The following is a 13,313-nucleotide window of genomic DNA, read 5'->3' on the forward strand; positions in this document are numbered from 1 at the left end:
TAGTACTACTCCTTCCTCTTTCTCTATATTGTTAACTAGACTTCTGCTCCTTCTAATCTTGTAACTAGATCACAAATCTTGCATCCAATAATTGCTTGGATTGCTTACTCGTATTTACCAAATGTTAGTGTAGTTTTTTAATTTCCTAGTGGGTTATTTATTTTTCCTTTATTGCTAGGTTTTTTCTACACTTTTAATAATCTAGCTTAGGTTAATAAAGCATGTCTTATTTAGAAAGTGGTTGTGAGGTGTCACCTTCCTACATGTGAGCATCCATTAGCTATCTTAGGAAGATACTTTGCTATCTTTAGTTTGATACATGGTTGCTCCTCATTGGTTAGTGTTGCCACCTCATCCCTCTTCCTAGTCTATATAAGCATGCTACCTAGCTTGTTTTTGTTATCAATTTCTTTTGCATCCTCTTAATGCTATTTTACTTCCAACATTTGCATTACTCTCTGGGAGACTAACTCTATGTTGCTATTTTGATTTTGTATAATTTTCATTCATAGTTTAGATATCTATTCTTTGCACTAGTTTTTTGGGTTATCAATCTTTTTAGATTCTAACATGGTATTTTAGTTTTTCTATGTGAGAGTTTTTAATCTCTGAGGTTTCAATCTCAAATCTGACAACCAACATGCTATTTGAAGTTTTCAATCAGTATTGCAGGTTCCATCATGCCATTGGACTTAGGAAGCTAATTCAACATTTGCATGTCATCTTTTGGTTGTTGAGATCATTTCTTGGTTTTTGGAGCCATTTTTTATTGTTAAAGGCATCTGACTTACACTATAGCTACATCTTCTATGCATCAGCAAGAAAAATTCTTTCTGGGATTCGTTTGCATCATTGAAAAACTATTTGGGTATCTTTTCATGTTTGCATAAACGCTATATATTTTGCATAATTGAGTACGAAAAGCTACAGTCATACCCCTCTTCGTTGGTTGTTTCAGATTTGAACACAATTTTCAAATGCCTCGTTCTTGCTCATACAAACTCTAATTTCAATGATTCTTGTTAAGAACTTGGCTATTTTTTTGTGCTCTATCCACTAGTGGAGTTTTTTTTTTTTCATGCATAAATTCTTCAAAAATTGTAGATTCTTGGTTGTGACTGTGAACAGTTCTCATTTTGGAAATTTTAGAGGATTATAACTTTCTCATATGACCTAATATCAAGATGATTCTTTTTCTGACAGTGCATTTTTTTTTGAGTAGATCATAGTGGTACTATTTGTTTCCTTGATTATTGTTCCAAATTTTCACTTTCAACATATGCTCTTCATGATAGTTTTGTAATGCATTGAAATCAAGACCACTTAGTATTTTCTATTAGTGGTAGTTGTAAATGCACTAAAATAAAGTGTTAAATAATATTTCTTTGAAGGGGTGTTCTTTGATTGAGTAAGGTGGGGGCCCGGGGGGGGGGGGGGGGGCATTGTCGTTGTTGGTTTTTTTTAGCATTTCTTCATCATGGATCAAACAAATATGCCCATCCTAACTCCATGCAATTACTTTGAGTGGAAATCATGCATGAAAATTCACTTAAAGAAAGCTAGATTAAATAGGATAACTATGAGACTTGAAACTAAACCTGATAAAGATAAAGATAAGCCTAAGTAGTTTAACAAATGTGATGAGGCATATGGAAAATTGTGTTTGTCTATTTCTCCTAATTTTCTATTTCACATTGAATCTTTGGATTCACCAAATAAAATATGGTTAAAGATAAAAACACTATTTGGCACACAAGATGTAATGCCTCGCCAAGGGATCCAAAGAATTAACCTAGAATTTCACTAAGTTTGGTAGCATTTTTTTCTAAAATATGAAAATAAATACCACATATAACTTATGCACCATAACGGAAGTAATAGCAATGTCCATCTAAAAGTAATCATAACATACATAACTGTTTACATTCTTTAAAGATCCCTTAACGTTGAATTACATCTAAATCAACTAACATTATTGAATTCCATCAAATATAACAACCACATGAAATAATATTGATAAGTCCAATGTTCATATATTACATTTCCAAATGCTCAATCATCCACTGTACATGTCACAGGGTATGAAAAGCTTAAAAGAATATACATATGTGAAATAAGATACATCATCCTATTCTAATCCATGATACATCAAAGTAAAGATAATCACAATGATACACATGATACATGATCATAGAAGATATACATCCATCATAAAGATCAAACATAATAAACTAAGTGCATGGTTCCTCCCAACCGTTAATAGCATCATTAGACCATTGTGGGCCCTAGCCATCCCTCTATGCATAACATTACAAAATCACTGAAGAGATCATCGGTATTAACATAGTAGGAATGTCACTCCTAACATATACTATATCATATGTAGAAAATAATCTAACATGCAAATAAAAGCATAAGATAACATCATCTAACATATGCTAATCATCAATGAAAGGATACATATCCACCATCATGAAGGATGCATCAGCCATGATGTCTCAATAAATCTCAAATGATAAGAGTGGAAAAACACTACCACCCGATCGCGTGGTACCTAAGTGGTCCACTCCCACCATGCTAAGGAGATAATCTCAAGTCCCAAATAGGTTATCCAATAACACATAGCATAAATCTCTATAAGTCTAGGAATCCTAAAAGTATACTAACTAAAAGGTTCCAAACAAAAAATTGACATCTAATCCCAGAGGCACACAAAGACATGTAGGAACCTACTATGAAAGCAAGAAAGTTTCATCGCATTTATCACGTACAAGTTACCCTGGCAGTTAGCTAAACTCCACGGGTCCATACTGATCTCATGCGGCCACTAGTATCCTCTCATACTGATGAGGCATACTATGGAATGCAAGGTCGCAACCATGCATTCTCTCTACTCCCATCCTAGTCTATACAAGCACTCAAGGCATGGGCGACAACCAAAACACTTATCTTTTTAGGTTCATTCAATTAGTATTAGGTGTTAATGTTTTCACTTATTAATCCAACTTACAATGAGTTACTCTGGCAGCCTCTTAGGGCCCCGGCCCCCATTGCAAGCCACTTCCCGACACTACATGCAGATATCCTACCCTAAGCTCATGGAATCATAAATCTCAAAATCACAAAAGATAATCCATAATAAAAATAATCAAATATGCATAAAAGAATCAAATCTCCAAGAGAAAACATCCATAGAAAATCATGATCACAATAGCTCTCTATTGGCAACTGAAGTATCACTGATAATCAAAAGTATCCATTGGTTCTCAATAACCAAAATATATCTCAATCATATTGATCGAAGACTCCAAAATGGTTGAGTCAAAACATGTCACAACATGACATCGTCAAGAATAAATCCACATTTCAGTCCCATCATGGCGACTAGAAAAATAACTAAGGATAATTGATCGAAGAACCAAAAATGGTTAAGTCAAGTGTCTCATACATAAGAATCTCAACTATAACAATTAGTAATTTGCAAACATTACATAGAGCATTCCATCACATAACCATGGTTGGGTTTATAAAGATCGAGTTTAAAACATCATCATGACATCACAATCACATAATCCCCCAAGCCTCTAGTAGACGTCGTATAACTGGTCAACACTAGTCAACCAAAAACCCAAAACAATAGCATAAAGAATACACAATGCAAACACATGTTTTGGTTTTGCTAAATTTACATACTTGAATTTAAATATAGAGGTCTTAGTTTATGTTTCCAAGTTTGGAGAATGAATGGAGGAACATTTTGTATGTTTTTTCATGTACTGTTTTGGATGAATAAAAGTTTTCCATAATAGGTCTAAAATCCATTTTCAAATTATAAGATTTGTTTGAAAATGTCCCCCACCAAACTATCAATTAAATTTCATATACTTTATTTAATAATTTAAAACAATTAAATTAAATATTAATAGTTGATAATTATACAAGAGTTCACCATAAAAATGAACCTTTGATATAAATCATTTATCAATTAATAATTCAAATTTATTAATAACATATTTACATATTACATATATACATATATATATTTATTTATATTTAAATATAAATATATACATACATATATAAATATATAAATAATTATTATTATTACATTTTATAAAATCAAATTAATAATTTTGACTGATACAATATAACATATGAAAATTTAACAACAATGAAAATCAATTTCATATGAAATGACTATTATAACACATATATATATAATTATATGCCGTCAGCGGTATATAGGACCCTACGATCGCAGGGCCTGCGGCATCAGCGAGTACTGTGTACCCCTGCCGTTGTAGTACTTGCGACAGCTGGTACACTGCGACCACAGTGGGCATGGGAGCGCGGGTCTTGTCCCCCCCCCCCCCCCCATTTTATGCATATTACTTTTTTTTAAATCACATAAGCAATTTCAACTCGCCAATTATTATATGCGATTTCAATTTTTAAAAAATTTAACATTTTTTAAAACGTAATCGATCAATGGTATGATATTCAATTTTTAAATGAATATATATATATATATGTATATATACATATGTATATATATATACATATACATATAAAGGTATATATATGTATATATGTGTGTGTGTGTGTGTGTGTACAAGTAGAGATAATCAATATCACAGCACATAAACATGTATATATATATATATAATTGTATATATATATATATATCTATGTGTGTGTGTGTGTGTGTGTGTGTGTGTGTGTATGTGTATGCAAATTCGAAAATATAAACAGTTTATTTAAAAATTCTAATTTTCAGAATTTTCCTATAAACTTAAATCTCAAATTTGTCCAAATATTAATCTAATGGATTTGGCTATGAATTTAAACCCTAGCCCCGTGTTCTTTTCTGATTTATGCATAAAATATTCTCAAATAAATTTTAACTACCCATATTGAGAATGCATACAATTAAAATAGGAAAATCCTCAGAAGACATATGGAAGACATGAAGAAGATAAGGAATGCAAGATGCAGAAATAGCATAAGTAAAATCACAAGAATCTACTCGGATTCTGATGCTAATTCGCTCTTCCTCAGAAAACTCGCAGAGCAAGCTCCTCCCTTCTTCAGAATTCTCGAGTCCTCCAATGCTCCAAATGCTCTCCAAATGCTATGTCTAAGCTTCTAGGAATGCCTGAATATAAAGAGCTCTCAGGAAACACCTAGAATGCTTCTAGAAATAGCTAAAAGGTGTCACCAACTAAGCATGTGTCTTTTCCAACCTTCTAGATGAATCATAAGGTTGTAGACACCATGTGCTTAATTGATGCACTAACCTCCGTGTTGTTGACATAAGAGAAATAGAAAGGTGCGTTAACTCCTAGGCAAGCTTATAACTCCAATTTACTTTTTATATCATTTCTATTTAAATTTTTATAACTTTCATTTTAATTTTTATAACTTTTATTATTATTATTTATTTATTACTTTTATTATTATTTATAATTATTATTAATTTTAATTTCTAATTTATTTATTTTTAATCCATTTTCCTCAATTAATTATCATTTAATTATTTATAATCAAAATATCAAAGACCATGATATTTTATATTAATCTTCTCAAATAATTAATTTATTAATTAAATCCATTTATTAAGACTTAATTAATAGAAAATTCACCATAGACCTCCAAGATCAAATATAAAAACCCATCATAGAGCAATTCACACGAAATCAGTGTAAAGGGTTAAAAATCACAAAATATGTCATCCGATACATTCGGTGGGTAAAATATCCAGATACTTGTCCTACCTCACTAGGACAATTGGTTTAAGGGTTTGGGATTTGGACTTGAGAATTTATCTCCCTTCTCTTATCATTGAGATAGTATAATAGGGTATGCTCATCTTGGCAATTTAGGGAAGTCGATACCTGGTACCTGCAACCTGCAATAAAACCATGCATGTACATACAATATATATAATGCTAAGCTAAACAGGAAATGATAGGAAGTGGTGCATCGCATAGATCCCAACTAAGCAGGTGACTACGACTCCTTTCCTTAACCATATCAGAAATGCCATACAATATGAAAACATGCACACCATACACATGCAAGTATGGGGTAAGTATCCATAATAAAACACATGAGATAATAAACCATCTAACTAATCATCAAAAATAACTAAAAGCAATATAATGATCATCATGCATACATGAAATGTAAAGTCTAAATGATCTCATCATGTAACCACTAAATCCATAACATAATGTCTGATAGTCTCAAAATAATACCACTAATTCATCAACATAAAACTAGTCTATCATAGTCTGATAATAACAACAACAATGTTCAGAAAAGATGTGAACAAGGGTAGGCACTACACAAGATGCAATAGTCCAAGCATTTTCAACACAATCCAAGATTTCTTCACTAAATTTAAATCACTAAGGTTATAGTTAACACAATGTGGAATTGAAAAGAAAGATGAACAATTGATTCTTAGTATTCTCTCTAAGCTGAGTTCAAAATATTTTGTGTTTGTCTCTACCTTCTATGCTACTAAGGGTGCACTTGGTACTCAATTCACCATGCCATCTTTAGATGATTTTTCTATCAATCTCACTTGAGAATAGGACAAGGTAATCTAGATGGGCACTCTTAAGTCCTCTAAGTCACATGCCTTGACTACTAACCAAGGAACAAAAGAACAAAAAAGAAAAATTAGTAACAACAATAGTAAGGACAAGAAACAAAAGAATAGAAAGGAGAAGAAGGATTAGATACTAATTGCTTCAAAAGCAACTATTGATACACCATCTTCCAAGGGTGATAAGCCTAAGAAAGAAAAGGTCCAACGTACCTATTGTAAAATACCTGGTCATGATGAACATAAATGTTTGAAGAAACATATTGATAACTTGACACACATTCTTGAAAAGAATAATATCAATGTTCGTGGGTCTATCAAACAAAGTTTGAATGAAGGGTCTAACAAGGAAAAAGAAAAAAGCAAGGGGGAAGGAAAGGGAAAGGCCCTTGTTGCAGTTGCTTCCTCACCATCCACTTGGGTTCTTGATTTGGGTGCTTCACACCACATGTCTTCATATAAGGAAGAACTTGCATCCTTGGAGCTGTGTACTATGCCTTCTATTTTGATGGGTGATGACATCCATATTGAGGTGTGTGGGAGAGGGTTTGTTGATGTGGGGGATGGCACATTTCATGATGTTCTTTGTGTACCCTCATTGTCAACTAATCTCCTATCAGTATACTAGATCACTCACATAGGTTCAGGCAAGTGGGTTGAGTTCACTCTTGATTCAGTGGAGATATGTGAGTTGCACAATGATTCTACAGTTGTAGTTGGGAGAGTAGAACATTAATCACAACTCTATCTATTTTCTCATTTTGTTCCTGATCCTCCTTTGACTATTTTTCTGACTCACTCTAATGATGTGAGTAAATTATGGCATGAGTGGTTTGGCCATCTTAACTTTTGCTACTTGCATCAGCTTAACCAACAAAGCATGGTCATAGGTTTGCCTTTAGTTCAATTCTTAGGTAGTGTTTTCCAAGGTTGCATTCTCGGTAAGCATCCTAAAGAAATTTTTTACAGAAGTAAGGCATGGAGAACTTCACGGATACTAGAGTTAGTTCATAGTCCTTTGGCTGGTCCATTTTAGCATCCTTCTTTTAGTAGGTCCCAATATGTCCTCACATTCATTGATCACTTTTCTCAATATACTTGGGTGTAATTTCTCAAATAGAAGTTAGAGGTATTTGATCATTTTCAAGACATCAAAACTTTTGTAGAGAAGCAATTTGGGAAAGTCATCAAAGTTTTGCACACAGACAATGGTGGTGAGTATGTCAACCATCAGTTTAAAATATCTTTCTTTTTAGAGAGGATTGATTTACAACATTTAGTTACATACAATCCTTAGCAAAATGATGTTGTGGAATGGAAGAATAGATCCTTAAAGGAAATTAAAAACTGTATGATTCACTCTAGATCTCTTGCACCATAGTATTGGGCAAAGGTCATTAGCTATGCTAAGTTATATCCAAAACCGCATTCCTCACTGAGCCTTGAAGGGAGTTACTCCTTTTGAAGCTTGGAATGGTCAAAAAGCATCAATTAAGAACTTTTGAGTTTTTGGCTCTCTTGCATGGGCCCACATTCCTACAGAGAAATGCAAGGCCTTGGATTCGTAGAGTAGACCTTGGATATTTGTAGGTTATCCTAATGGTAAGAAGGGTTATTGGTTGCTCCACCCTACTACACATGAGTTGTTCATTGAGAGGAGTGTTTAGTTTGATGAGGGACATTCAAGCTCCCTTTCTATCACTTCTCAAACTCCTTCTACTTTGACATTAGAGTCACTTAGAATACATGGTAAATCTTTTGATGAGTTAGATTCACCTGAGCAATCTTCTACCTCCACTCCTAATGTAGAGAGTGATTTAGAGGACTCACCTCCTTCCTCTCCTAGTCATCATTCACAAGTTGATGATTCTCTTCTAGATTCTCCATCTTCTTGTCCACTTTGGGCTAGATAGACCTTGCAATCTGCAAGTGATTGGGTTGGGGATCCATCAGACACCAAGTAGACTCATTCACAATTCCAAGATGCTCCACATGTCTTCATTGCTACTTCCTTAGATCCACAATCCTTTCATGAGGCTTATGGTATTCTTGAGTGGGATACAACTATGTAGGAAGAGTATAGTTCCCTAATGAGGGACCACACTTGGGATCTTCTCCCTCTTCCTAATGGAAGAAAACTTGTTTGATGTAAGTGGATCTATTGGAAAAAAATTGTAGTAGAGGGGTCAATTAACAAACTGAAGGCTCACTTGGTTACCAAAGGATTCTCCCAGGTTCGTGGGATTGACTACTCTAAGACTTTTTCACCAATTACCCAAATGAATTCAATTCAACTTGTTCTTGCCATTGCTGCAACTAATCATTGGGAGGTACATCAATGGATGTGAAGAGTGCTTTTCTTCATGGTGACCTTCATGAGGAGATCTACATGGGTTAGCCATAGGGTTTCCTTTAGGATTTTTCACTAGTGTGTCATCTTTGATAGTCTCTCTATGGCCTTAAACAAGCTCCTCAATCTTGGTATGCCAAGAAGGACTCCTTTCTTCTACCAGTTGGGTTCACTCAATGCCATTCTGATCCAAATGTCTACATTCTACAATAGGGTGATTCACTCCTATTTTTGGTTTTGTATGTTGATGACTTACTGATCATAGGAAGTTCTTCACCCACTATTAAGGATATCAAAGTTGCCCTTCAAGAAAATTTCTTGATGACTAACTTGGGCTTGTTGCATTACTTTCTTGGGATTGAGATCTTTCAATCTCCTTTTGAGATCACCATCATATCGTCAAAGTAGGCTCTAGATTTACTCTCAAGGTTTCATACGGCTAACTGTAAGCCTGCTCTGACTCCCTTCCTTTTTTGAGTCAAACTTGAGGCTCAATGTTCTTCTCCACTTGTTGATGGCACCTTGTATGACCAACTTGTTGGGAGTCTCATTTATCTAACTCATACAAGACCTAACATCTCATATGTTGTAGGCATGGTCTCTTGATTCATGCAAGAGCCTCATGAGCTACACTAGAAAGTAGCCAAGTGGATCCTTCACTACATTCAGAGTTCTCATAGTTATGGGATTCACTATGTAGTAGGTATTGAGCTTGATTTGGTGGGCTACATAGATTCAGATTGGGCAAGTGATTCTTAGGATCGCAACTCTACTTTACGTTAAAACTTCTCACTTGGTTTTGACCCCGTTTGTTGGTCGAGCAAGAAGTAGTCTACTATTTCTCTATCTTCTACTAAGGTTGAGTATCGGGGGGCTATGAATGCTGCCACTAAGGCCATTTGGCTTCAACATATTCTCACTAAGTTTGGTATCCAAATCAAATGACCATTAGTCATATTTTGTGACAACCAAAGTGACATTCAAATCTCATAGAATCCAATCCATCATCAATGGAACAAACACATCGAGATCCACATGTACTACATTTGGGAGCTCATTTATGGTCATGTTATTGACCTTCACTATTTTCTAACTTTTGAGTAGGTTTTTGATATCTTTTCCAAACCCTTCACTGAGAACAAGTTCCTTCATTTGCAAGCTTTGTTGGGGGTGCGAGATGCTTCATCTTTTGGGGGGGCCTCTTCCTCTCACTCAGAGTCCTGATTATTTTTGGGGGTCTCTTCTCTCTCTTTTGGGGAAATTTTATGTACATGGGTACCTCATCAGGCCTGACTTGTTGGGACCCATTTCTACATCCACCTAAGCTTCACTTATGGGGGGGGGGGGGGTGTTAGTGTAGTTTTTTATTTCCTAGTGGGTTATTTATTTTTCCTTTATTGTATTGTTTTTCCTACACTTTTAATAAGCTTGCTTAGGTTAATAAAGTATGTCTTATTTAGAAAGTGGTTGTGAGGTGTCACTTTCCCACATGTGAGCATCCATTAGCTATCTTAGGAAGATACTTTTTTATCTTTAGTCTGATAGATGGTTGCTCCTCATTGGTCAGTGTTGCCACCTCCTCCCTCTTCCTAGTCTATATAAGCATGCTACCTGGCTTGTTTTTGTGATCGATTTCTTTTGCACCCTCTTAATGCAATTTTGCTTCCAACATTTGCATTACTCTCTTGGAGATTAACTCTATGTTGCTATTTTTTATTTTGTATCATTTTCATTCATAGTTTAAATATCTATTCTTTGCACTAGTTTTCTAGGTTATCAATCTTTGCAGATTCTAACACCAAACACTCTATTCCTTTTCATAATTTGTAGAGAATATACACTCAATACATTTTACAAACAAGGAAAACATCTTTCCTTGAGTCAGCCTTGAGGCTTTCCCAATTAATTATAATAGATAATTAATTAATTCATAATTACAATAGCACTATTAGCTCATAGTCTATATGACTTCTCACACGTACAACACTAGGGCTCGCACATTTTCTGATGTCATAATAAAAATGGCATATGTCATGGGATGATCGTGCATCTCTAGATTATATCTTTTTTATAAGATATAATACAAACATTAGAAACCACTTCTTAGGTACTTTATCTTTGTATTACTCTTTGTAATTTAGGTATATCTTTTGTACATCTTCGACTTGGGTACTGTGCATTAAAACTTAACATTAGGACACTGTATCAAACATGTCCATGAAAATGCATCATCAAAAAATAAAAACATCATCCATACAACTAAGATCTCTATTTTCTTATATGTTAGTCTTCATAGACTTATTGCTATGTTGTCATCAATGAAAGAGATAGTCATGAATGCAACATATCAATACTCTCTAATGCTTAGGATACTCCCCCAAAGGAAAACATCTAGAATTCATGCTAACATAGGTGAATACATTTAATTTTGTAACAAACATGGAATACATAGGTGAATAAATTTAATTAAGGAAATGGGTAGGAAGAATCCAGTAATAAAATTATTTTGAAGATTATTAAAACGATTCTAGATGACAACAAGAAGGCTTGGGATTCTAAGTTTCCTTTTGCATTATGGGAAGACTAGGTAATAGTGAAGAAAGCAATTGGTTATGGACCTTCTATTTTAGTGTATAGAATTCATACAATACTACCTTAGAATAATTTGATTGGGATGTAAAAATTTATTCAAAAATATGAGCATTATATTATTGATGACAATGAGGAAAGGTTAAATGATATCATTGATTTGGATGAAACTAGGAGAGAAGTGTCAACTAGGAATGACACATTGTAGTTGCAAATGAAATACCTATATGATAAGAAGTCCACAAATAGGAAGTTTGAGTCAAATGATTTGGTGTTACTTTGGAATGCTAGACTAGAAGACAAAGGTAAATATGGGAAGTTTGATCCTATTTCGTTAGGACCCTATATGATTCACAACAAATGATATAGGGACTCATATATCATCAAAGAACTCTAAGGTGATCTTCTTGAACTATCACTTCATTGATAGTTTCTCAAGAAATACTTTTTCTAGAGGTATTTTATTTTCCACAAATAATAAATTAGGGTTGTACATCTTATAGATTCTATTCATAAGTGTGTTTCTTTCCTTTTGGTTTTTCCTTGTTTATAGGTTTATTTTTCTTGTTGTTGAGTTTTCTTTCTTTTTCTAGTGCTCTTTGATTGTTATCATGTTTTTGGTCTTCTCTCCTAGTGATTCTAGATTCTTGCATGGACATAAATTTCCCATCATCCCTAGATAGAGCCACTGTTATTCCTATTTTAAACAATAGGCTAAATTTCCCATCATCCCAAGACAAAGCCATTGTTAGCCCTATTTTTTTACAATAGGCTATGGAAATTTTGGTTTTGTGCTTATACATATTAAGTTTTCTACTGATAAGTTTTTTTCTTGGATATTACCATGTCATAAACTTTACATAAGAATAAAACCCTAAGTCTATCCTTTCTTTTGTATTAATCCTAGCCCATGCTTTAGCATTATCCCTTTTTTCCTATTCACAACTTTGCATGAGATATTGGGTGTTAGCATGAATTCTGATGGTATTCCTTTGGGGAAGTATCCTAAGAATTGGAGAGTATGTAGCATACTTGCATGTTGCATTCATGACTATGTTTGTCATTGATGTCAATATAATGGTAATTCTATAATGACTAGTAGAGTAGCAGATAGTGAATAAGGTTGTACGGATAGAGGTTTAATGTTATAGTGAAGCATAGTTAAGGACATGTTATACATTGTGTCCTAATGATAAGTTAAGTGTGAATAAAGTAAGTCAAAGACATACATAAGATGTACTTGATTTAAAAAGAGTGGTACAAATATAGAATACTTTATAAGAAATTTATAATAATTGGATTGTATCTTCTAATAGAGATAGAATCAGGATATGTGAAGTTATACAGTGATAAAGGATAGCTTGATGCTAAAGTTAGTAAGTGTGCAAGGTTTGGAGTCACATGGGTGAGAAGTTATAAAGACTGTGAACCAATAGTGTTGTGTGATTGTGAAATAATTAATTATCTTAATGTGGTCTTGTTGTAATTCTTTAGAATAACTAAGAGGTGGTGGGGGGGGGGGGGGGGATAAATTAGTTATCCAAGGTCCAAATGTATAAATAAAAATTTTCACAGCTTAATGAGCCCATAAAAAATTCATACCTATGCATGCATCCATAAGATTATGCAATCACTTAAAACTTGTAGGTTACTATAAAATCAACTTGCAAAAATGTAAAGCATGAAACATAAAAAATTCATCAACACACTTGACACAATGGTTTACATGAAAATCCAATTTGGGAAAAACAACCAGTAACA

This window comes from Cupressus sempervirens, chromosome 9 (assembly GCF_028749045.1).
Source record: "Cupressus sempervirens isolate cs-2001-9-10 chromosome 9, ASM2874904v1, whole genome shotgun sequence".
Lineage (NCBI taxonomy): Eukaryota > Viridiplantae > Streptophyta > Pinopsida > Cupressales > Cupressaceae > Cupressus > Cupressus sempervirens.